Source organism: Canis lupus, chromosome 30 (assembly GCF_003254725.2).
Source record: "Canis lupus dingo isolate Sandy chromosome 30, ASM325472v2, whole genome shotgun sequence".
Classification (NCBI taxonomy): Eukaryota; Metazoa; Chordata; class Mammalia; order Carnivora; family Canidae; genus Canis; species Canis lupus.
The window spans coordinates 29,127,418-29,153,872 of NC_064272.1; the positions used below are offsets into that span (position 1 = coordinate 29,127,418).

Sequence of the window (26,455 nt, forward strand, 5' to 3'; positions counted from 1 at the left end):
ACTTTTTTTTTTTCTGAAGCTGTTCAGTAAGGCTGTCAGAATCTCAGTCGCTGGCATCCTCAGGAAATTCATGGTCTTAAATGTGTATGTTCTGCTTTTTATAAAGCACCACCACCACCACACGAGGGAAGTTGGATTCCCTCCAGCAGTTGTGTGCATGACTTAAAAAAGAGAAAAAAAAAGTACCCTGTGTTATGAAAAAGATTAATTTCCCCTTTCTTTAATCCTTCATATTCAGCATGTATTTGCATTGAAATGCCTCCACTCATATGCATTGATGTTCACTCAACTGTGAACCCTGCTTGTTGCATAGCTCTGGGCACTGGTTTTGTGGGGGCCTGATCATTCTGGATTCCCAGGGAAAACCCACCCAGTTCTCGTTCCGGTAATGCAGACATGCAGCATTCTCATTCTTTTCCTGTTCAGCTTCTATAGAGAAAGTGGAAAGGACAGCTAATGGAACTTCTTTGGAAGGCGGGAGTTGGGGGAAGGCTCATTCTGGTCTCCCGAAGACCCTAGTACTATTAATGAAGGCACACTAGGTTAATAGTTTACCAAGCAGTAGTACCATGAATTCTGCACAGAAATCGTCTGGTTTCCTGAATTCCAAAATAAAACCGAAAGGCAGGAGGTGAAGGACCTAGGGAACAACACGTTTTCTGCCTTTTTACGTGACTGACAGCTCAGCACAGAGGAGTCTGGATTGATTTTTTCACCTGGATAGATTGTGTGTGCATGCCTAAAGAAAAACATCAGGAGCTGCAAGAGTTCAGGTTATGCAACCATTTTGTGTGCTGTGATAAGAAAGTTTAAAAGAACATTACAAGTTTACAAGAACCCACCTCAGCATCCAAAATATGCAGCTGGAGCCACTAAGTAAATGGCAGAGTAACTTGGAAACTTCTTTTCATGGTTAGACTGTGAAAGCCTGTCTTTAGTTCACATGGTGGTGGTGTAAGGTCTGTCTTTTATTTGTAGGACACCGGGGAGGAAGTGTGGGAGAGACTGGGGGGTAGATGGCCCTCTGTTGCTCAGTGATGAATAGCATAATTTAAAGCCTAGTGGAAATTCTTAGCATCCTGAGTACAAACTCACCCAGGAATTGCCTTTCAGTGCTTTACAACACTTTGCACTGACCCTTTTAACTTTGGGACAGCTTGGCCTGAGGGAAGTTTCACATTTCTGAGCTGCTTTTCTTTTGCAACCTAAGTATCGGCGCCCCCTTTTGGATGATTGGGTCCAGTGGCTCTCAATTTGTATAGTACCTGGAGGATACAGTGATTTTGTTTTTGTTTTTCTAGGCAAAACCCTATCTCAATTATGTAAGTTCAGAGTGGGATATATATGAAACTCGATACTTTCTCTGTCAGGATTTAGGAGGCTTTGGCTTTGCAGTCAGATGTTTGGAATGGAGTAAGGGTTTTTTTTTTGTTTTGTTTTGTTTTTCTTTTTTTTCCCTTGCTATACCTAATTTAGGGAAAGAGAACTAGGTGTCCCCTCTTCATTTTAAGCTTGGAGTTTACAGAAAGCCATTTTTCCTAGGGTGTAGCTGTGAAAAATTTAGACTTTAAAGATCACTTTTTCGAATAATTACAAAGTTATGGTTTTTATGAGTTATAACCCTTCATCTCTTTCCATTTTAACTGCTGTCTCTACTAAAGCTCATTTATGTGGATTTCATTTAGTTTGGTAAAATTTTTTTTTAACGCTTTTGCTAGAACTCCTAGCCAAGATTGAGACAGTGTTGGGGTTGTTCTCTTGCCCAGCTAGAAAAGGCCAGTAAAAAAGCAGCATCTATTAAACTAGAGAAATCAACTAACTTCAGTTTATTAGGCCTAGGGGGAGGAAAGAAAGCTTTGTGATGAAGGAATTTTTTTTCCTTGAGATTCAAATAGCAAGTACACATCTGCTGTTCTCAGCTTCTGTGAATGTGTTTGGAGGGAGGTGATCCATATCACAGGCTCCAGCAGCAACAAGGGATCCAGCATGTGGAGGGCTTTTCTACTTCTCTCATGCGGAGAAGAAAGAACATAGCCACAGTTCCATCCTCTGACACAAAGAAACTTGTGTAAACGTCTGTTCATTTATATGTGTGCACAAAATGTGAATTAATTCATGGGGTGAAACTTGGTAAACTGATCAAATATCAGTTGTGACGATGGAGAGCCCAGAAAGAAAACCCAGTAAATGTATTCTAGCTTGGAATCAGATAAATAGGGCTGGGGTCAGGGACTGTGGGAACGGAGAATCCATACAGAGGTATGACACAGGAAGGGAGTAAGATATTGGCACAAGGGGCAAAAAATGTCAATACAGAAGAGTCTAGAGCTATACTAATATGGTAGCCACTAGCCCCTTGTGGTTATTTAAATGAAATTAAGAAATCAATTTTTCTGTCACAAATTTCAAGGGCTCAAACAGCCACATGTGGCTACTGACTTCTGAACTGGAGGGCACAATTAGAGAACATTTCCATCATTGCAAAAAGTTCTATGAGACAGTGCTTGTTCAGAGCAGGGGTCTGTACACTTTTTCTGTACAGGGCCTGAAAGCAAGTATTTCAGGCTTTCCAGGTCATACAAATCTCTATTACACCTATGGAACTCTGCTATTACAATGCAAATGAATCCATAGATAATGCATAAATGAATGAGTGTGGCTAATGAACCCATAAAACTTTATTTATGGACCCTGAAATTTGAATTTCATATTCTCACATCACAAAATATTTTGATTATTTTTCAGCCATTAAAAAATGTAAAAACCACTCTTAGCTCATGGGACATACCAAACAGGTGGTGAGCTTGTAAGCCATAATTTGCCAACCCCTGGTCTAGAGGAACAGGAGGTCAAACCTTAAAGATTCTTTTAGTGTACAGGACATCAATCCCTTCAAAATTTTTGGTAGTTCTTCCAGGCTTGAGAACTTTCTTTGGCTAAAAATTGAAGTTCACTGTAGGACTGTTTATTTTCCTTTTCTTCCCATCTTTGCAGTCTTGTCCTCTCCAATGGTAGGGTCATGCTCTTCAGTAGATGACTACCTGAGTGTTGACCCTTAATTAAATCACATCTAAGTATAAAATACCAAATCCTACTCTTTGCCTACCTTCTAAGTAGTTGAATCCTCACTTGTAAGATTGCCAAGTAGTGATTGGAAGTGTGCTGTCACCTGTAATAAGTCCTGCCCTGTACTGTATTTGTACAAGTTGAATATTGGTGAGCTGAATATCCTACACCCGGCAGGCTTACTGTTTGTCTTTAGCTCACCCCCTCCAACCACTCCCCCACCTTGTGTACTGTGTGTGTTGTGTGTGTGTGTGTGTAGATGGAGAGTAATGGGGTTTTTTGACCTGGCTGTATCACCAAGTCACACACTATCTTGAGTGGCACTGTTAAAGGATGCCTCAGGATAAAGGAAGAAAGGAAAGATTAAAAACTGCAGAGCTAAAATGATCAAGGACACAGGAAGGACATAAGAGGGGCTAAGGAGAGCCTTGAGAAATTTGCTGTGGAATGAGGTGGAAGTTTTAAGGGAAAAGGTCATGAGTTTATGTTTCACAAATGAGAGGTGCTTGGAAGGTTTCACGTAAACATGGACTGAATGTCTACCGTGTAGTGCGCTGGGCAATCACACATGAATGAAAGGTAGGGAAAGGTAAAACTTACAGTCCTGAGAAATAGAATAGTGGGTTCGAGAAGGACCGCATAGGGCTTTTAGATAATAAAAATCAACAAGATTTGGTGAGATGAAAAGGGATGTAGAAGATGAGAAGTAGGTATTTTGGAGAGGAAAACATGCGGTAATTCTAAGAAAAACTGGAGAACAAAGAATAAAAAATTAGGGGGTTGATAATTTTGCCGAACCAAAGGATAAAATGGATGAAACCATTATGAGCTGCGCTTGCTCTTCTGGTTCTTTGTGGATGTTCACGTTAGACCCCTTACGGTCTTTGCCTCTCCCCATGGTGGAAAGACCCCTACGGAACTGGTGCCTTGTGTACTTAAGGTATGATACTTCCTTCCCCCAGAGACCTCTCTGCGAGGAAGTCTGGTTCAGCGAGAGTTCTTTCCACGAGGAGAGAGCGTTAGGTTCGAGCTCTCCAATCCAGGTTTCTTCGAGTTTATCTGTCTTTTAACCGGCTCGCCGGGTTTTCCAGCATTCCCAGAGCTGCGACTCTAATCCGGGCTCCGTGTGACCGCGCATTCCGAGGCCCAGGATTTGGCTCTTTCATCCAGGTTCCGGGTTTCCCCGGCGCACTCCTGCTCCAGACTCCACAGCAGCCCGGAATCCGGATCCGAGGGCCCGGTAGTCCAGTTTCCGGGTCTTCGGGGCGGCCCTGGTTGTCCCGGATCGCGGCGGCGGCGGCGGCGGTGGCGGCGGCTGAGGGACCCGCGGCCCCGGACACAGCGGCACCGGCCGGGCGGGGCGGAGCGGCGCGGGGAGGGGGCGGAGAGCCGGAGCCGAGGCGGGGTGGGGTGGGGGGGAGGGGCCGCGGGAACGGATGGCGGCCTGGGCCCCGTAGCAGCGGCGGCTCTACGGCCCGGGGCCCCGGGCGGGCGGAGGTGGCGGCTCCCGGGACCGGCCGCGCGGTGAGTCCGGAGCTTTGTGTGGAGCCGGGGCTGGGGGAGGAGAGAGGCCGCGGCGCTGAGGGGGGCCGGGGCTGAGGGGGCCGGGGGCAGCGGCGCCTGACGGAGGAAGTGGGGGTTGGGGGGCCGGGGCGGAGCGAGGGGAAGGTGTGTTGGGGGGAGGGGGGTCGTTGCGTGGGTGGGGGAGGGGGCGTCGAGGGGCGCGGGGTGAAGTTCAAAGCGTGGCCGGGGCGGGTTCAGCCTCCGGGTAGGGGTGCCCAAGAGAGGATTAGGGTCTGGCCGGGTTGCGGGGACAGGCCAGAGAGTTTTAGTGGCGAGTCTGGGTATCTCGAGGGGGGCCTAGGGCGGCTGGGGCTGGTCAGGGAGTTAGGGGGGTTTAGGGCGAAGGGTTGAGAGCAGGACGTGTGCGCGGCCCTGAGGGGGGAGCAAGGTGGCCGGGAGTGTGCAGTAAGTAGGTTGTGGGTGTGTGCTCCTTCCAGTCCTCGGGTCACATTTACTCCTATCCTTTTCTTCAAGATGGAGGGATCCCTGGGCCTGGCCCTTAACTGCTCTCCTTGTACCCCCGGGAGGATTTGTGACCCTGTCCTGTTTGGAAAAACCCATGCTGCCCTCTTTTCCCTTTATGTGTAATTACGGTTGGATCATCTCTGTGCTTTGCTCAGATTCTCCTTCCTCCCTCTGGGGTTGAGGAGGAGGAGACACATCTGACCAATTAATGTGTGTTTGTGAAACAGGCAGCAGCAAACAGTCATTTCAGCTTCTAGGAATTAGGCTCACACAGGGTGGAGAGATCAGAGCCCTTCAGGGGGAATATTTCTGAGCAAATCACAGATGATTAAATTCTCTAAGAAACAGCTTCCTACCTCAACGAGAGTGGGAAAGGTGGGGGAGAAAGCCTGTCTGTTTCCAGCCATGTGTCCAGAGCCCCAGGGGTTGAGGAGAGTCCCCAATCCCCCACAGGCCTCTCTTTTCTGTACTAGGCTTTGCTCTGCAGCCTTGAGTTAATTTCACCCCTGCTGCTTTGTCTTGGGGGAGGGAGTGCTGGTTTAGGCTGTTGTGAGGAGATGACTGTTCTGCTGCCACACACAATAGTCTGTGTCATTTTATCGGGAGTGCTACCCCAGGGCTGAGAACTGCTGCTGCAGAGATAAACCGGTCCCTCTCACCCGCCTATTGTGTACACAGTGAAGGTCATAGGTTCAAGTCTTGTCTGAGAGCTTTGGATATGCTCCATCTCCCAGGCTCCTCAGTGCCATTTTCTTCCTTTTCCAGACTGGGGCTTGCCATTGGAGGAGGCCAGACAGAAAGGCTCTTCTTTTTGAGTGAGGAACAATGCAGAGCTCATTGGCACACATTTTTCAGAAGAATAGGGGATGCCAGCCATGTTGTGCCTGCCTCTTTGGCTAGTCTGTACTAAGTTGTGGAGGAATAGTGTCTGGGAGACTCAATCCCGATGTTTGTGTCAGACCTTTAAGGAAGAAGACTCCAGGGGGAGGTTTCCACTCTTGTGTGAACCATCATATTTCTTTTTATAGAGATGGGCCACTCAACAATGATTTTTGCTTGTTTAGGAATACCATCAAAAACCTTTGCAGGGTTAAGATAAGGAGTCAAGGACCAAGTCACCTTTCTAATGGTGACTTCCTGGTCAGCAATAATTGCACAACAAAAAAGCCACAGAATTTGCCTATCTAGGCAAGGACTGTGGAAACAAAACAACTTTCCTTTCAATCTTTAATTCCGTTGAAAAGAGATGACTTGCTCATTGTGCAGAAAGGCCATCTCTGCCTTTGTATTAGGGAGAAATTTGTCAAAATGATGAACATAAAAATCATTTGAGGTCTTGGGGGGGTTTTAATGAGAGAAGGATGAGAACAAACTAGGAGAAGCCCTTTCCCCTGTAAATATCTCATAGAAGTGCCCAGATAGTATTTAGGTATTATTAGTTGGGTAAAAAATTATTTGGGATTAGAAATGAGGTTTCCATTTAGTATATTAAAGAAAAATTTTCTTTAAGAAGAGATTAGAAATCAGACTCATTGTGAGAGGGCAGTTGCACACACTACACAATAGCCAACCATATCCTATAGGGTATTGTTGAATAGGAACTTCAGCCTTAGGTTTTGGTAGAGGTCTTTCTGAGGTGTCGAGTGTGATTATGTTGCCTGCCTCATCCCTCGTCCCTTTATTTCGATGAGTTTCTTAAAATGATGATTCGCCACTTAGGTGTTGGGAGGAAACATGTTCTTGATGACAAAACTGTTTAAAGTCTTACTAGAAGTATTGTCTGCCTTTAGACTGTTTCCAACTTACCTTGGCTGTTTCCAACTTACCTGTCCAAGGTCTCTGAGTGAAGCCTCAGCTAAACTGAGCCCAAAGCATTTTACTCGTAGGTTTGAGCATTCATTCTGAATCCTGTCAGGTGACAGTGAAGGCAGAAGCCTCCTATTAAGTTTGCCCTGATTAAATTTAGTGGTTTCAGAGTTGGGCCCTTGCCACAAGGAGTCTTATGAGTCTTCTGATTATGACCATCTTTCAGAGAGCACTTTGGTTTTTTTTTTTTTTTTTTTTTTTGGTAGAAAATGTTTCCTTGTGAGAGGTCTAGATAGCTGGGCAGATTAGTGCTTATTTTGTGGAGGATATAGGAGCATAATTTTGGCTCCTGGTAGTAATTATGTTGCAATTAGCATATAGCAACTAAACGACTGGAACAGGATAATTTGTTGAGGGGTTTAGCAATTGCTCTGACGAGTAGAAGTGCCACTCCTTACTTATTGACTCGGAACACTACTGCCTGGACTTAGCCATGGAGGCTTAAGTACAGGGATGATGTGTGATCTCCAGAAGTTCTTCCTCTCTCCTTCCTGCCAGGTACCATAGCACTTTCTACTACCGCTTTCTTCTGCTACAAAGGTAGCTGAGCAATTGTTACTTCCCTTGAGGAAAGCCAGTCATGGATGGGAATACTGCCAGACAGATGGGGCCACTCTGAGATAAGGCAGCCTTATGTTGTGTGGCAAGTTTTCTTTTCAGCAGCTGAATCCTCACTTCTACTTGATTTTTAAAAATCCGTTCCCTTTAAAAAAACAAAGAACAACAAGAACAAAACCCCACAAAATACAAAATCACATAGTGCGCTAAATACGCCTTCAAGATACCTCATAAAAGTTGGCTGTGACAGACAAAATGAAGATCGGTGCTGCTGATTGGCAGGTTCTGGGCCCACTAAGTGCCAGTGAAGGACTCTTTTCACTAGGGAACAGGTAATTCACCAAAGCACCTGCCTAGCTGGGCATGTGGAATTGGCAGCAGCTGTGCAGCTGAAGAGGGATTATTGAGCAGGTGGTTAAAGAATCACATGCCACAGTGACAAGAAAATACTGAGTCTTCCGTGGTTTAGGTTCAGTTCATATGTGTGAAATTGCTCTTTGTTTCACATTTCTTAATGCCTGATACAGGTTTGTTAGTGAGACGATAATGAAAGAGAGTTAAGAGATTCTTCTTTCTCTGTGTTTCTTTTAGAATACTGAGTAATATGCCTTAGACATGGTCCTACCCGGCCTTACTGTATTTCTTGATTTCTGGTCGTATGCCCTATGAATGGGAAGGAAATAGTGGTAATTCAGTTTTCTAGTGCTTGTTTATTAGGGGGAAATGGGAAGGAGAAAATTCTTTGCTTTTAGTGTGGTGAAAAAGATTTAGCCCACTGGGAAAATACCCAGCAGGTTTTATGCAAAGGATATAATTGACTTTTTGTGTAGGTCTACCTGACATGCCTCCCTCAAGAAATTTGCATGTGTTTTTATTTTATGAATGTAAATCTCCATATGAAGTTTGCATCTCTTCAGATGTCCTGTTCCATTTTTAGTTTCTCCCAGCATCTTTATAACTCTTCTCTGGGGTTGAGATTAACATCACTGTTAAAATCAAATCACCTCAAGCCAAATCACGTTAAGAAATACTTCAACTACATATTTATCTTAAAAACAAGTATAGCATTTCCTATAACTTGAAGGAGGACTTTCTATTTTTAGGTTTTTTGTAAATTCCCAGGTTTTTCTTGTAGATTACCATCATCATCTTCTGTTAATATTTTTCTTTCACATGTTCGTGCCATTATAGAAGGCAGTGCCATAGATCCTAAAATATATGAACAAGTAACTTGGGTGTTTATTTTCTTATTTTTTAGGGCCCTTTGGTTATTTTCTGTGTTAGATCAACACAACAGGCTGTGTGCTCCTGTTGAATCTCTCTCTCTCATTGAATTCACTGGATATCAGTTAACAGTTGATTGAAGGGAAATAAGGATATTAATTGTTTAGAGTTCAGAAATCCCTTTTCCAAGTGGAGTGAAGGCTCTAACTTGTTTTTCAGAGGGATACAGAGAGAACCTTAGATACATAGAGTGATTGATTGATTGATTGATTGATTGATTTAGGGGAAAAGGAGGCAACTGTATGAGGCAAAGATGGGGACATTTGCAATAATCTGCTTAAACCTAGTTCATAACCTAGCTTTAAGTGGGAGCCTAGCAGTTATTTGTATAGTATTCACTTCTAGGAAAGAATATAAACTTCTTTATTTGCCCACATGAAGCCATCACAGTTGTTTGTTTATATGTTTTAAACTGTTCACAAACCACCACCATATACTTTCCTAGCATTTTCAGTAGTTTGCTTTCTCATGCTTCTTCCCCTCCCCCCATCTCTCATCCTAGTTCCCTGCTCTGAAGACTTCTCCAGCAGCTTGGAAACACTCTAATTACTGTAGCTATTATAGTCACAACCCAGATCTTCCACCTCCTTCCCACTCACCCCTTTCTGTCTTCCTTACCCCTCCCCTTGCTCTAGCAGCAGGAGTTGAACTGCAGTCTCATGAGCACAGTCAGATCTGTGAATGAGCTTTATATCTTGTCAAGGCAGAACTCCAGATCCAACAGGGCTGATTTTTCATGGTCCTCTTGCTGTTTGTTCTTGGATCAGAGTCCCAGAAATAAGAGATGGCGAATACCTATTAGGTCATATCTAGTCCATCACTCAGGAGCAGACCTCCAATCTTTCTCTTGTCTCTGTGAGAATTTTTTCCTTCTTTCTTTTGCAGGTGAGAGCTGTCTGATGTCAGGCAAGCTCTGAAACTGCCTTCTTTTTATTGTGCTCTCTGGTCATTAGTGTATGGCCAACTTTGCTCTCTTGGATTTTTATTCTTACACCGTTTTCATGATTACTTGCTCCCAGCAATCTCTCTGTATACCCTTCAAGTTCAGTCCTTTTTGACTGTTGGCACATTTGTGGGTTCCTTTAGTGCCATCAGTTATCTATACCAGAAGTTATCATTTTCCAGACCTTTGTTTGCCACTGGGGTCATTGTGCCCTTGTCTTGAGGAGGTGCCTTTCACAGACACACAGGACACACATCCTGGCACATAGTAATAAAATGGTTCAGAAAATATGTGTGAGGTGATGTCCTTAGGAGACCCCTGGGTTGGCTGAACAGGTGTTGCTGCTTTCAGTTTAATTTGGGGTACTTCCTGTTCTAACCCTTTGCTCTCCTTATGTGGATTAATTTTATTTTTGTGTGGCTTAGTTCCAGTTAAGTTATTGTCTGATTTAAGAGTGTTACGTTTTTTCTTTGCTAATCCAATTTTTCAAAGCATAGAATAGGTGTCATAAAACCCCAGTTCTCATCTGATGTGCTTTTAACTAGCTGTGTGACCTTGTGCTAGTCACTCCACTGTTTTCACTTTCCTTATTTGTAAAATGAGTACATTAAACAAGATCATCCCTTAAGGTTCCATTTAGCTGTAGAATTTTATGATGCTAAGATTGGAAGAACAGGACAAATTGGTTGACATAAGTGAGCAGTTTTTTTTTATTGCTGTGTCAAAAATATAGTCAGTATACAGAAAGGCTAATGAGTACAGCCTTAGTTCTCTGGGGCTTGACCCTCACTTTTTGATATGTTTGTAAAGCTTATGCTGTGCATTTTTTACTAGGCCATCTTCTTTTAGATGGTCTTATGCACTTATTGTGCAGGTTCACTAGCTTGTCAAATATATTTTTTTTCTAGTCTGCTCAAACCATAGGAGTGGGAATTAGGAAGCTGTAGAAAAAGAACCTCAGCTTGTGAGAAGGAAATTATACCTCAAAAGATTTGCTGGAAGTAATTTTGTGTGTTAAGCCAGCAATCTAACATTTTAAAATATCTTATATCTGAAATCTTTGAGCCAGATAGGACTGATCGTGGAGGTGTGTTGGGTACTTTTCCATTTTTGACCAATTAGTACAAAACTTGCTTTGAATTGACTTCTTGGGATTAAATATGATTGCCTGCTGTGTTTTGTTTGGAAAATAAAATTATGTGATTTTTAATGCCAAAAACGCTAACTTGATGACATTTGGTGAAGTAAGACTAACAGGGAAGATCCCTTAAATGCCCTGTAAAAGGGACTGAGGGATAAAAAGCTGGTAGGTGATAGTAGGAATTTTGGAATTGACGATAATATTAGGAAATTTTGCTTTAAAGCAGTTTAAAGGAATAAAATTGCATAACCAAGTTAATTCCTCAAGTAAGGATTTTATCAGCATTTCCTAGTTAATTCTTGGCTTGGGGACTTCCAATAGCACCATTATTTGAGTGTTATGATGGTGGTCTTATAGCCTTTCTTTGTTAACATAGCAAAAATCACGTTTAATCTACCTTTGAACATTAGAAGAAGCATTCACTGTTTTTAAATTTGCATTTGAAACATCCATTAGTCTGTAATAGAAAAATTTGGTGAGTGGAACTATTGTTTGTTTTGGACTCAAAAAAGTCCTAGGAGTGCTTTGCTTTGTTCCCAGCCATCTTTAGCATATTACTAATTTTTAGGTAATCTAAAGATTATTTTGGGAAGTGCTCCAATTGAATATGAGATTTTAGAAAGGTATATATTAGAAATCTAAATTGTTTTTGTAGATGGGTTTTTGTTTTGTTTTTTAAATGTCAGGTGATGTATAGGATATTAAGATGTGTAGGGTATTGAATTGGAAAGTGGCCAGAGTAGATGCCATGCAACCCTTGGTAATCAAACCGTACCAGGAATGAAATCCAGATCCTGGCAATTAGGCCATATTGCAGGTTTGGTACTGCATTGCATACTTGTACCTGTAGTTTCTTAGGCTGTAGTTCAGTATTTGTAGGGAAAGGCAGCAGTGTCTGCAATATTCTATGTACAAAGTACGGCTAGCGGGCTTTTGGCATGTTACCAAAAATGTTCCTAGCAACATTTCTAGGTGGACACTTTGGGTTTTGTTAGGGTGAACTTTCACTTATGTGAGCAGAAGTGGATGTTCTTCTAGAATGTACCTTATAAATTTCAGTTACAAATTCTAAAGTTTGATGTGAAACTCAGCATTTATCTTTGTTCTCGAAGTAATCCTTCTAGAGCAATCTTAAAGAATGGTATTAGAAATGGAACTATAAAAAGAGAAATTGGAATTGTGCAGTCTTTGGGGTATATGAATCTAAAGGAAGAGAGAAAATTTTTTTATTTGGCATCTGCTTTCAAATGTACCTCCAGGGGATCCCTGGGTGGCACAGCGGTTTGGCGCCTGCCTTTGGCCCAGGGCGCGATCCTGGAGACCCGGGATCGAATCCCACATCGGGCTCCTGGTGCATGGAGCCTGCTTCTCCCTCTGCCTATGTCTCTGCCTCTCTCTTTCTCTCTCTGTGACTATCATAAATTTAAAAAAAAACACACACACAAAAAAACAAATGTACCTCCAGTCCATCATTTCTGAAACCTGCCTACTCTTTTCTCTCCTAAGCATTATACTTCTTCCAGTTGCCATGCACAAAACTTTGGACTCCTATTTGGTTCTTTTCTTCCTCTCTACCTCATCTAATCATTCACTAAAATTAGATTATTCTAAATATCTTGCCTTTAGCTTTGCTTTTTCACCTGACCTAGTTCAGGCCTTCATCATAGTTAATGTCTCTTTCTGTATTTCATATTATAGACTGCTGCAATATTATTATAATTTTTTTTAATATTAGCTCAATGCCCAACGTGGGGCTTGAACTCACAACCCTGAGATCAAGAGTCATCAGCTCCACCATTGAGGCAGCCAGGTGCCCCAATATAATTACAGTTTTTATTTATTCACTTAACTGATGGTTATTGAGCACTTAAGTGTCAGACCAGACATGGCCCCTTTCCTTTCAGGACTTGTAAGTGTAGTTGGGGAGACCAACAATCAACTGATAAATATATGACCATGAACTAAAGTGCTCTGAAAGAATTTGGTTCTAGAAAAGTATATAACAAGGAACCCCAGTGCAGTTGTTTTATGTTTTTTTTTTTTTAAGATTTATTTATTTATTCATGACAGAGAGAGAGAGGGAGAGAGAGAGACAGAGACATAGCAGAGGGAGAAGCAAGCTCCCTGCATGGAACCCAACGTGGGACTCCATCCCAGATTCTGGGATTATGCCCTGAGCCGAAGGCAGACGCTTAACCACTGAGCCACCCCGGCGTCCCTTATCTTTTTTTTTTTTTTTTTTTTTTTTTAATTTTGTTTTAAGTAGGCTCCATGCCGAGCATGGAGCCCAACATGGGGCTTGAGCTCACAAACCTGAGGTTAAGACCTGAACTGACATCAAGAGTTGGATGCTTAACCAACTGAGCTACCCACATGCCCCTTTAAGTTTTATTTTATTATTTTATTTTTTAAGATTTCATTTATTTATTCATGAGAGAGGGAGAGAGAGACAGGCAGAGAGACAGGCAGAGGGAGAAGCAGGCTCCACGCAGGGGGAGAGAGACAAGCAGAGAGACAGGCAGAGGGAGAAGCAGTTTCTCTACAGGGAGCGGGACGTGGGACTCCATCCCTGGTCTCCAGGATCAGGCCTTGGGCAGAAGGTGGTGCTAAACTGTTGAGCCACCCGGGCTGCCCTCCTTTAAGTTTTATTTACTTACTTACTTACTTACTTACTTACTTATTTATTTTTGTAATCTCTACACCCAACATGGGGCTCAAACTCATGACCCCAAGATCAAGAATTGCATGTTCCCGACTTAGCCAGCCAGATATCCCAGTTGGGTTTTTTAAATTATTTTTTTAATTATTTTATTTTATTTTTTAGAGCAAGTGCTCACTTGAGAGGGCTGGAGCAAAGGAGCAAAGAGAATCCTAGCAAGCTCCACTCCCAGCACAGTGCCTGATGCAGGGCTTGATCTCACCACCTGAGATCATGATCTAAGTGAAAATCACGAGTTGGATGCTTAACCAACTGAGCCACCCAGTCGCCTCTTAAGATTGTATTTTTAAGTAATCTTTATATCCACGTGGGGCTTGAACTCACAACCCTGGGTTCAAGAGTTGCATGCTCTGCTGGTTGAGCTAGCTCTGTGTGTGTCGTTCCCCGCACCCCCCTCCCCCCCACATATATTTTTAAAAATACAGTTTTTATCATTTCACTTCTTGCTGAAAAACCTTAAATGGCTCTCTTTGCCCGCATGGGCCAGTACTCCACATCCTCTGTAGTCTGACCAACCTTGGCCTTCCTCAGCCTTACTTATTTCTCACTCTTCTTAACAGCCATTCCTTCAGCTTACCGTGCGTTTTTTCACTCTGAACACCTTATTTTTTTCTTTTCCGTTGAAATGACCCTTCCTGCTCCAAAGCATTCAACTCCAAATCTGACCCTTCCTTCAACCTAGCAAAAAAATTTCATCTCCTTCCCGAAGCCTTTCTTAACCCTTTTCTTCCCACCCAACTATCTCCAGAATTGATTTCATCTTCTCTGTATCGCTCTCCTTGCTAGGATCTCTAGCAAGTACTTTCTCACATGTTGTCTTTAATTATAATTATTTGTGAATATATTTTTCCTCCCTTGTTCTGAACTGCAGAAGACACTGTGTCTCCTCTGTTTCTCATGGCTTCTAGCCCACTGCTTTTTTGAATATAACTTTATGCTTAATTAATGCTTGCTAAATTGAATTGGAATTTGATTTTTGAAAACAAACTTCTTGTAATTTTTTTTTCAGGCTTCCTTTTATGCTAAGGTAACTTTCATTCACACATTTTATCCCAAACTGCATAACCTAGGAAGAAGGCAGACTATGAAAGCTTTCAGGAATCCTTCAGACTCAAGGACAAGCATTTGTTGCATTTACTGCCTGCAGCAGTACTGTGGTTCCATATATCCTAGTTGATGGAAGACTTTGGGGAGGGGGAGGAGTAAGTACATGGCAGGTGGAGGCAATGTAGGTCAGACATGGGAACCAGACTGATTCTATTAGAGGAATATAGGCACTGTTGGGCCCTCTGGGTATTGTTGACCTCTGGGAAGTCTTTTTAGTTTTTCTTACTTCTTTCATTCTATAAATATTTATCAGATTCCTAACTATATGTGAGGTCTTGTTCTAGCTGCTTAAGATTTATCAGTGAACACAATGGACCAAAAAAAAAAAAAAAAGAACCCCAACCTCATGGATCTTATCTTTATACAGAAGAATCTAGAACTAAGCATAATAAATAATTATTATGAGGCTGATAAATGATATGAGAAAAAATAGAGCATAGTAAGAGGGATTAGTGTGGAGGAAGAACAGGTGAGAGAGAGGGGTGGGCTGCAGCTTTAAATAAGTCAGGGGCACCTGGGTGGTACAGTAGGTTAAGCATCTGACTCTTGGTTTTGGCTCAGGTCTGATCTCAGGGTTGTGAGATTGAGCCCTGAGTTGGGCTCAGAGCTGAGTGCAGGGTCTACTTAGGATTCTCTCCACCCCTACCCCTCCACCACTGTCTGTCTGTCTGTCTCTAAAAATAAATCTTTAAACAGAATAAGACGGTCAGAATAGGCAGATTTGAGAAATGTGGTAGTGGTAGTGGTGGTGTGTTACTGGTTGTTAGGCACTTTGCTGAGGTTGTTGAATGCTGCTCTGCCTAGTAGAGAGAAAGAGGCAGTGTCTGCAGTTGTTCAAAGAGTCCAGCTGACATAGAGGGGGAAACAGCTACTCCTTATGTTCTTTTCTCCTGGCTGCTCCTCTGGCTGGCATTCCTGGAAGTTAATCATGGTGAAAATTGCAGTCAGTCATGTCTGGAAGACACCAGGGGTAGAACTGGAGGCCTGGTAGCTAGTTCCCTGAGGGGTAGGATTTACCCTTCTGCTGACTGGGCCTTGGATGCCTAGAGTAAAGGATGAGGTAGGCCTCAGAGTTATCTCCTATCTCAAGGGGAATAGCCCAATATCATGACCTTTGTGGTGGGGCTTTAGCAACTTTAAGGTAGCTCTTTAAAAATAAGGTTTCAAGGAGTGTGCACTCTGCTCCCAGCTTAAAAATTGAATTTTCAGGTTTGTGGTATTTTGACTTCCTCTAAACATATAGCTAGCTGTATTCTGGAAGTTTCAGTACCTAATGCATTAGCCTGAGGATGAAGATGTCTCATGATGTCTAGATTCTCTCGTTTCACTTGTGTATTATAAATTTTAGTATAATTTCCTTGCTTGCCCTTTTCTAATTCTTCTGTTTCTTCATTATTTTTCCTGTTACCTCATTCCTTTTTTGCTTACACGAAGCTGATAGGAAACAGAAATCCCTTAGGCCAGACTGCCACTTTGGTAATTGGCTAGAAGCTAAAATTCCTACCTAATATTACAAGAAATGGAATGTCTTAGTTCTGTCCTTGGGTTATGTAGAATGCAACTTGTGGATGTCAAGCTCTCAGCTGGTTATACTGTATGCTATTTGAAGTAGCTGAGGTGCATGGTACCTGAACACTGTTTTTAGTTATTTATACATCAACTTGTGCAGTTGTAGTACACAAGGAAACCTATTTGCCATTCCATAAAAATGTGCTTTTTTTGGTATGTAATTTTAGAATAAAGGTTCTCACTGAACTCCAGTCCATGCTAAGAAAAATTTGTTACATTTAGGCAGATGATTAGGTGGGCTTCTAAGCAGATTTCACATGGCTTTTCTCAGAATTTGCTTTATATCAATCTTGAAGTCCTAGATTCTCACTACATGTTCTTGAATGGTACAATAATATATTTCTGATATTGTGAACTTTAAGGCCAGCAGCTGTTAATTCAAGTGTATGTTGTTTTTTTGCTTTCGTGGTTTGAAAGGATCTTTGTTTAATTGACCAAGGTGTATTACTTTATTAGTAAAAATGCCTTAACATAGCTTAGTTTGCTAGTGAAAACTATTTTTTCAGTAGTAATGTTTCTGTGGTTTGTATTAGTTGGCCCTTCCAGTCTTACCAGAGCTAGAAATCTTGGCAGTGTGGATTTCAGATGAGTTCCATAACACTGTCTGACAGAGAAATGCAGGGCAGTGTTTGGCAATATTCTTTCCCTTGAACCTTTATATAAGAAAGAAATTCAGTTTTAACAAGGTCACATTGCGGTAGGTGACATAACAGTGAAGTGACACTTTGTTCCAGCAACAGATCTATAATATGTTTTACCTGAATATATGATCTGAAGCATTAGATTTATTTGAAAGTGTTACTGACGTAAACATGATTAGTGCCATTTCCGTCATCCTTATATACATTTTTTTCTCTTCTCCTTTCTTGGGAGGCAAAATAATGATATAATAATTTAATTCACATTTTAAGTACCTGATAGGACACTAATCGTTGAAATGTGGGGCTGCTAGGCAATGCACTAATAGGAATGATAGAAACAGCACGGTATTACATTTTTATAAGGATTGAAATCCTTGCTTAAATAAAAATGTCACATTTATTTATTATTTTTTTATTATTATTTTTAAAGATTTTATTTATGAGAGAGAGAGACAGAGAGAGATTGAATGAGAGGCAAAGACACAGGCAGAGGGAGAAGCAGGCTCCATGCAGGAAGCCCGATGTGGGACTCTATCCCAGGTTTCCAGGATCACCCCCTGGGCCGAAAGCGGCGCTAAACCACTGAGCCACCCGGGCTGCCCAAAGTGTCACATTCCTAATCAAAATAATATGATGGAGTTGAAACTTTTTTTTTTTTTTTAAAGATTTTATTTGTTTATTCATGAGAGAGAGAAACAGAGACCTAGGCAGAAGGAGAAGCAGGCTCCTTTCAGGGAGCTTAATGCAGGACTCAATCCCAGGATTCTGGGATCATGCCCTGAGCCGAAGGTAGATGCTCAACTGCTGAGCCATCCAGCCAGGTGTCCCCTGAGTTGAAACTCTTAAAGGAAATTAAAGAAGCTGTATAATGAAGCCAGATAATAGTAATACGCAGTTTGTTTAGACATGGACTGGTTAAATGCTTCATTGGGAACAAAGATGAAGATGTAGTTTTTTTTTTTTTTTTTTTTTTTGAAGATGTAGTTTTGAATAAGACAAACTACTTCAGTTGGCAGCTTTAGAACCTACAAAGCAAAGAAGGAAATGCATTTTACTTTGAGGAACGAACAATTGATAAAGGTTTCTGTAGGTCAACACCATTTAATAGTATTCATATCTTGGCTCTTTTCCTTCCAGCCAACTGGGAAGCCTCAAGAATTACTGTACTAACCATGACGTACCAAGCGTCATTCCTGTAGTGGGCTCTGTGCATGCATTTTACCGGGCCAGTAAATTAAATTATCTGATCTAATTCTCAACCAAACAAAAAATATTAATCATATATTGACCAAGTTCAGCATTTTTCAGGGAGAGGGAGAACAAAATCTATCACATGGGGATTCAGTTTTAAGAAATGGAGCTATGATCAAGTATGTACATTAGGAAAAGTAGAAAGAAAGGTTTTAGGGGGCAGATAACCTGCAAGTTTAAAGGCTTAAAAGCCGTTGTACTAGAATGCTAAAGGAAAGCTAGGGATCAAAAGGACCATACAAAACAGATGGTTATTTGGCATAGTCTTAAAGGCTGTGGAGAGAAGAAACAGGCATTTGGGCAGCTGCGTGTCTCAGTGGTTTAGCGCCGCCTTCAGCCCAGGGCCTGATCCTGGAGACCCTGGATCAAGTCTCACGTTCAGCTCCCTGCATGGAGTCTGCTTCTCCCTCTGCCTGTGTGTGTGTCTGCTCTCTCTCTCTCTCTCTGTCTCTCATGAATAAATAAATAAAATCTTTTAAAATTTTTATTTATTTATTTAAGTAAAATCTTAATAAAAAAATAAAAAACAGGCATTTTCATTTGAGGCCAAAGAAGCCCACAAAGTGATGATGGGTGAGTGCCACTTAGAAATTAGGTGAAAGAAAAAAAAAAGATGAAATTGATAAGCCTTTTTGCACAGCTGATGGTAAGAGTTTCCTGTTTGTTTTTTAAAGGGACATGTTAAAAATGGAAAGGCAGCTAGAAAATTGGTAACATTACTTGATCATGGTGTGAAGGATGCATTCAGGGAGGAAAACATGAGAGAATTTCCACTCCTGTTTTTCCCTTCCTCCTAAGCAGATTAAAGTTTCTAGGTCAAATGATAGATGCTTAACTTTTTTTTTTTTCCTGATTAGAACATGAATTAATCTTTTTCAAAGCACAAAAAGTACGGAAAAATATAAAGACGTCCCAAGGAATTATCCCAGAAATGTTAACATTTATTTAGTTTTTCCAACATTTTTTTCCCTTGGCTGCTTAGGTTTTTCTTGGTCACATCAATAAACTGGATTAGATCGAGTACATCTACCCAAGATTTTAGGAAGAATTAAAGGATAAACTGAATCTCGTAGTGAAAATCTATTACTTCAAGTTGTAAGTGGCGTTTTCACTACACTAAGGGACTGGTGTAGATTTCAAATGTGGTATGTCCATAAGAAGGGTCTGGAGGTGGAAAGACTAAAAACTATATTGGAAAATTGATAAAATATAAATTAAAGATTGAGTTTACTTTGTACTATTCATGTAGCTTACTGGGGCTAAGGTGATAGGTTAGTTTACGTAACAAGTCACATGACAAATCATTAACAGTTGTGTGTGGACAGAGTTGTTACCAGTGGACACTGTTTAGTTTGAAAAGACTTGTTAAAATCAGGCCAAGGCTATTTAAAAGCTTTACTCATGGAATGGGAGAAAATGTTTTGTGCATTAGCAAACTAACTTTCTGACACTAAGCATTTTTCACAGGTCCATAGTTCCTTCTCTACAGTTCTAAAACTCAAAAGCTCTGAAAACTGACCTTTTATAAGGGAGGCAAAAATCTGACTTCAACTATCAAGATGCTACGTAGTCATTTTTTTTCAAGTAAATACTCATCTTGCTTAGGAATATCAATGAGTTTGATGTTAGGGGGCCGCCCCAGGTTCTACTGAGAGTATTACACTGTACAGGGTATATTAATTATCTCCCCTTTTTACAGGTGAAGCAACTAAGGCTCAAATAAGTGCAGTGACTTGCCTCAGAGTGTTACACATCTAAGGGAGAGTAAAGAGTAGGACTGAGCTTTTCTGCCTCTTGCCTTGTTTTGTTTTGTACTGTGCTGGTTCCTCATAACATTACCTCCCGGAACCATCCTGATAAGTTCTTCTAGGTAAAAGAGTTTAAGCAATAGCATTCATCTTATTTGACCTTTTTTTTAAAAAAAAGATTTTTAAAATTTGAGAGAGAGCATGAGCAGGGTGAGGGGCAGAGAGAAGCAGACTCCTCAGTGAACATGGAGCCGAATGTGGGGCTCCATCCTTGGGACTCCAGGATTGTGACCCGAGCTAAAGGCAGATACTTAACTGAGCCACCCAGGTTCTCTTGACCTTTTAAAAAAATGTTATACAGAAGTGACATATTCAGGTTATCCCATGACATTAAGCTCTTTCACGTAGTTAGGTTCCCAAATTGCTTAGATTATAAACTTCAGGAACATTTTGGCTGTTGGGTGTGGGGAGAGGCAAAAAAAACAGATGAGCTTCAGTGTGGAAAAGTGTGACATTTATTTTTTATTTTTATTTTTTTAAAGATTTTATTTATTTATTCATAGAGACAGAGAGGGGCAGACACACAGGCAGAGGGAGAAGCAGGCATCATACAGAGAGCCTGACGTGGGACTCGATCCAGGGTCTCCAGGATCACGCCCTGGGCTGCAGGTGGCACCAATCCGCTGTGCCACCGGGGCTGCCAGAAGTGTTATGTTACATTTAAAAAGAGGTAGAAAATCTAAGCCAATCTAAGCGTGAGAACTTCTAACTAACACTTGTCATCCCCCCAAAAAACTAGGAGTTTTGGTAAACCTATTCCTAGAAAAAATAGCTCCGTGTGCTGCCAGAGAAATGGTGGGCATCATTAGGAAGAGAATCAGAACTAAATAAAGATAGGGATCCCTGGGTGGCGCAGCGGTTTGGCGCCTGCCTTTGGCCTAGGGCGCGATCCTGGAGACCCAGGATCGAATCCCACATCGGGCTCCCGGTGCATGGAGCCTGCTTCTCCCTCTGCCTGTGTCTCTGCCTCTCTCTCTCTCTCTCTCTGTGACTATCATAAATAAATAAAAATTAAAAAAAAAAAAAGAACTAAATAAAGATAAAAATAAATACCCATCAGTAAAACCAGGGTTTATGTTTGTGATAACTGTGTGTTCTGTTGATCCCCAAGGAATACATGCCAGAGCTGGTGACCAAAGGAGATAAAGGCTTTAATGAAGACCTGTCAAAATAAATTCATCTTTTAATGACAGAGAATATTATTGGGGTGCGTGGGGTGGCTCAGTCAGTTACGCATCGAGTGTTGATCTCAGCTGAGGTCTTGATCTCAGGGTTGTGAGTTCAAGCCCTGTGTGGAGCTCCATGCTAGGTGTGGAGCCTATTTAAGGGGGAAAAGAAAAAAAGTATATTATCAAACCTTTTCAAGTGAGAAGAAGAACATACAGACTTATTTACCAGGTCTTTTTTTTTTTTTTTTTAAAGATTTATTTACTTGAGAGAGAGAGGCCTCCAACCAGGGAGAGGGGCAGAGGGAGAGAGAAAATCCTGTAGCCACACTTCTGATGAGCATAGAGATTGGTCCATCCCAGTACCCTGAGACCATGACCTAAGTTGAAACCAGGAGTCAGGTGCTTTATTGACTGAGCCACTGAGGCGTCCCTTACTTGCCAATTCATAAGCTCCTGTATTGGACAGAGAGCACTCTTTCAAGTTAGAAATGAATTTAGGTTAATTACGGGTTCTTATCAGTAAATAAGTAAAATACCTATGGGCAGTAGAAATTAAAAATAAAAATAAGGTTAAGAAGGTTTTTGTGTTTGATTTTTTGTTTCTGTTATTTATTTTGAAGAGAGGTGTAAGGGAGTGGGTTGGGGGCAGAGGGGCAGAGGGGCAGAGGGAGAGAGAAGAGAATCTTAAGCAGGCTCCAGGATCAGCAACAGAGCCTGATGGGGGCCAGGTTTAATCTCATGACCCTGAGATTACAGCCTGAGCCAGAATCAGGAGTCAAAAGCTTAAACTGATTGAGGCACACCATATTGTTTGTCTGTTTCAATGTCAATATTGATATTGTGAGTGGGGTGGGGGGAAGGGGCAGAGGGAGAGGGAGAAAATCTCAATCAGGACTCCCTGCTGAGCACAGAACCCAACCTGGGGCTCCATCCCACCATCATGAGATCACTACCTGAGCCAAAATCAAGTCAGACACTTAACTGACTGAGCCACCCAGGTTCCCGTGTTTCAGTGATTTTTTTAAACTTAAATTTGAGAAAACTGTAGTCTCAAACAGTTGTAAGATTAATACAGATGGAAACCTTGTACCCTTTACCCCAGGTTCTTCCAATAGTCATATCTTGCAAAACTGCAGTACAATATCACAACCAGATATTGACATTGTTACAGTCTACCGATCTTGTTCACGTTTCTTCAGTTTTACTTGTACCCATTTATGAGTGTATATATTTCTCTGCAGTTTTATTACCACCATAGTCAAGATATAAATCCGTTTTATCACCATAAAGGTCCCTCATATTGCCCTTTTATAGCCATACCTACTGCCTTGCTTCTGCGGTCCTTCCAATCTCCCATGAGATTTTTGATAAATTTTTGAATTGATATATTTTAACTTATTAAGGGAATCCAGGGCTGTTTGGGGGAATATATCCTTTTTATAGAATTATTTCAAAATGTGTTTTATTTATCAATACGTGGACTTGTTTGTTCTTGTTTTTCCATGAACTTTATATTGAAAAGTAGTACTATGGCTTTTTTTTTTTTTTTTTTGGTACTATGGCTTTTAATGAAAATTGGTAATCCACTTTTTTTACATTCCCACCACAAAATCTTACTCCCACTAGGCAACAGCTTTACACTTTTTAGTCTTTTTCTTAGATTTACTCCTGTAACAAAATAATGTTTTCCACCTGTCCTCTTCTAACCAAATCCTCTTAGTATAGTTGTGTCCTATTTTTGGTTAAATAAATATTTGTTATTGTGATAAGTATATATTGTTTACTGTTCAGCCATTTTGTGTACTGCTGATATGTTTTCTTGGACAATTACTTGTTTTTTCCATGATTTAGTATCATTTTTTTTATATTTGAGTTTATTCTTCATTTAACTTTTAAAACACTACTAAAGTTGAATATTAAAAACAAAAGCAAGTTAGTGAGCTATGATTATAGTCCTTCACTCATCCACTACTGCATATAAAATGCCAGCAGCAGTGTTATTCACTGGCCCCATTAAGAGGTCTGACACTGAACACCACCCCTAGGATGATGTTCATCATCCTCATATGCTTCCCCATTGTAATGGCGCCATCTTTCCTGATTGAGATCAAAGTCCACCAGTTCTACCTGGTCCATTTCATCAGTCTCTTCTACTTCCTTCCTCTCAGGTAGGAGTTTTTCCAGCAAAGAAAGTTTATCAGGAGAGAGAAAGCCATTCTCGGGGAAGTTTACCTTAAATTCGATGATTAGGCGACCCTTCTCTTATGGTCTACGATAAATTGGCATGCCTTCATTTAGCACACACTTGATATCCCCATGCTTGACAGTCTGACCTGGATGAGAGGTGATGATGATGGTTCAGTTGTCAAGAGTAGATATTGGCTTTTGAAAGCCACACAGGGCTTCAACCAGCTGTATATCCATACACATGAAAAGATCTTCTCCTCGAGTAAAAACAGCATGGTCCTTCTGATCTAAAACAATGATAATATCTCCTGGTTCCAGTCCTGGTTCTTGGTCTCCTTCACCATGGAATGTTATCTTCTGGCCATCTTTCATGCCTTTGTCAATATGCACTTCTAGAATCTTCTCTCGAACTATCTTCCTTCCATTGCAGCTTTTACATCTATCTTTAGGACTGATCCGTTCTCCATGGCCCTGGCACTCCATGCACACAGATTGAATTTGCTGAACCATTCCTGGTCCTATCTTATGAATTCTTACTTGCATTCCAGTACCTCGGCAATTGGGACAACATTCGACTGCTCCTTTCTTACCACCTCGGCCTTCACATTTATTGCAAATCACATTCTTTTGCAGAGCTAGTTTTCTTGTTGCGCCATTATATAAATCTTCTAAGGTTACTGAGAGCTGATGTACAACATTTTTACCTCTCCGTTCTCTCTGCATCCTGCCTCCTCCTCCAAAAAACATATCAAATATGTCCATGGGGGAGCCAAAACCACCACCAGCTCCACCTTCTTTAATTGCCTGTTCTCCTCCTTTGTCATATAATTCCCTTTTCTTTGCATCAGAGAGCACTTCATAAGCTTGAGAAATCTGTTTAAACTTCTCTCCTTCATTTGGATTCTTATCAGGGTGGTACTTCAAGGCCAGTTTTCTGTAAGCCTTTTTCAATTCCTCCTGGGTGGCATTGGGTTTGACCCCCAAAACATCATAGTAAGTGGTTTCTTTCACCATTTTCTACAGCCGGTGAGAGGGCCGAAGCTGGTGTGGGGGAGCAGGAAGGAGCGCGTTGCTGGGTGCAGCTCGGGCAGCCGCCGCTCCTCTGTGTCTCACCGAGCGTTCTGGAAAGTTCCCACGATTTAGTATCATTAATTATTTTGTGTGTATTGGTTTGTTATTATATCCCTAATTTTTTCAGATTCTTCCAACAGTTTTATAAATCTCCTCACAGCATAGTCATACATAGGATAATGCTTAGTTAGCTTCTTCCTTTTTTACTTTGTTCCTTCTTACCATTCTCCCTAAATATCTGAGCCTGCAAAGATTGATATCATGATTCCCTTTTACCATGACTGCATAAAATGCTGCTTTAGGACCAGGAACATGATCCAGTAATGCAGCTCTCTTGTTCATAGGTATTTATGATTTTACTTTTTTTTTTTTTTTAAGTATAATGTGCATGTTATAAAGTACATTAAGTACACTAATCTTAAGTGTACAACTCAATTTTTACATATTTGTATAATTATATAACCACCATCCAGTTCAAGATCTAGAACATTTCCAGCCCAAGATTCCCTCATGCTTCTTTCCCATCATTAAGTACCACTCCCACAGCCGTGACACTTTTCTGACTTTTGTCATCTTTGATTTGTAAGTGTTTAAAATGTGAAAATGGAGTGGTTTAAGTCTGATAGAATTTATCACACATTTAAGTATATACATGAGGGCTCTCAGAAGTTGGTTATGTCCAGAATGCCTGATATGTATGCTAGCCCTATTTTGGGAAGCATCTTGTGTATGGAAGAAAATATTTGAAGGTTTAGAGAATACTCAGGAGCACATAGGTATTTTAAGATATGTGGAGACTGTTTTGTTTCTCAATCTTTCTCCTAGACTCTTGATGAACCTACATCCTTGATCCTAAAGAGGAATCCATATTCTGTTCTAGTAAGTTTGAAGACTGTCAGGTAATTGAGATAGCTTATAACTAGAGACAAGTGAATTTGAAGTAAGAATGGAGAAGAGAAATGGCATCCTGGACACCATTATGATTCTACTTGTTGAGGAGAAAGCAGCGTTCACTTCCCTCATTCATTCATCCATCCATTCATTTATTTTTAAAAGACTTATTTATTTTAGAAGAGTGGTAGGGGCAGAAGGAGAGGGAGAATTTACAGCAGACTGCACACAGAGACAGATGCAGGGCTTGATCTCATGACCTTGAAATTGACTGAAGCTAATAACAAAAGAGTGGGATGCCCAACCAACGGCGCCACATTCCTCCTTCCCTCATTTATTGACCAAAATATTTATTGAGGGCTGACTGTGAACCAAACGCTGTTATTAGGATACAATGGTGGGCAAAAGAGACAGCCCCATCCTCTCAGGGTGCTTGCAGTCCAATAGATGAAACAAATATTAATAGAGTCATCACATATATTGGGAGGTAGGATGTACCTAGGGAATGCCTTTCAGGTAAACGCCATGAAGCAGTAAGGTCAGATTATGTGCAGAGGACACAGCATGACCAGGAGATAGGACTAGAGAAGTAGATAGCTTTATGGGTGTGCATATGGATGTCACCATTTTTTTATGCCTAACCCTGTAGATAGTACCTTTTGACAGAAAGGTTTTCTTTGCTCTTTAGAGTCAGGATAGCATAGTAGCTTTTGTGTGAGATTTAGGAAGGGAGGTGAGGTCTATAAAAAAATGAAGGTAATTCCTTATATTTCCTGAAAAATTCTTGGATTATTTTCTTTCCCTTATGCCCGTGAACTTGTCCCACATTATCACCTGTTTTACAGATGAGATGATTGATATAGAGAAAAGCTTTCACATGACAGTTGTATGTAGAGGGCCAGTTTCTTAGATCTGATACCTAGCCATCTCTACTATTCTTTTTTTTTTTTTTTTCCTGAGAATTTCCTCATTAGCACAGAAAGCTTACTTCTCAGGATTAGAAATAAATTATAAAGGGCTATGTAGTCCTCCAATTATTAGGGGGATGGTGGAGCTTTATTATTTAGATGACTTTGCCTTCTGCTTCTTGGCCTACTTACACATAGGTCTTGGTAAGGGTTTTCTCTGTGGACTAGTTCCACCAAATCTCTATAGG

At 41.1% G+C, this 26,455-nt stretch overlaps 1 protein-coding gene and 1 pseudogene across 4 annotated transcripts in view; one reads left to right on the forward strand and one right to left on the reverse strand.

Annotated features, from left to right (window-relative positions):
- The first annotated feature begins 4,109 nt into the window (after positions 1–4,109).
- ZNF609 (zinc finger protein 609) overlaps positions 4,110–26,455 on the forward strand; it is a 209,513-nt gene continuing 187,167 nt past the window's right edge. For 3 of the 4 annotated variants that reach the window (XM_025472497.3, XM_035708632.2, XM_035708633.2), the window contains exon 1: positions 4,481–4,590. The gene's annotated coding sequence lies outside the window, so the exon portion shown is untranslated. Of the gene's footprint in view, positions 4,307–4,480; positions 4,591–26,455 lie in introns of those variants that run through there. The other variant, XM_025472498.3, reaches the window with a different exon arrangement.
- Positions 23,110–24,398, reverse strand: LOC125754038 (dnaJ homolog subfamily A member 1-like; annotated as a pseudogene).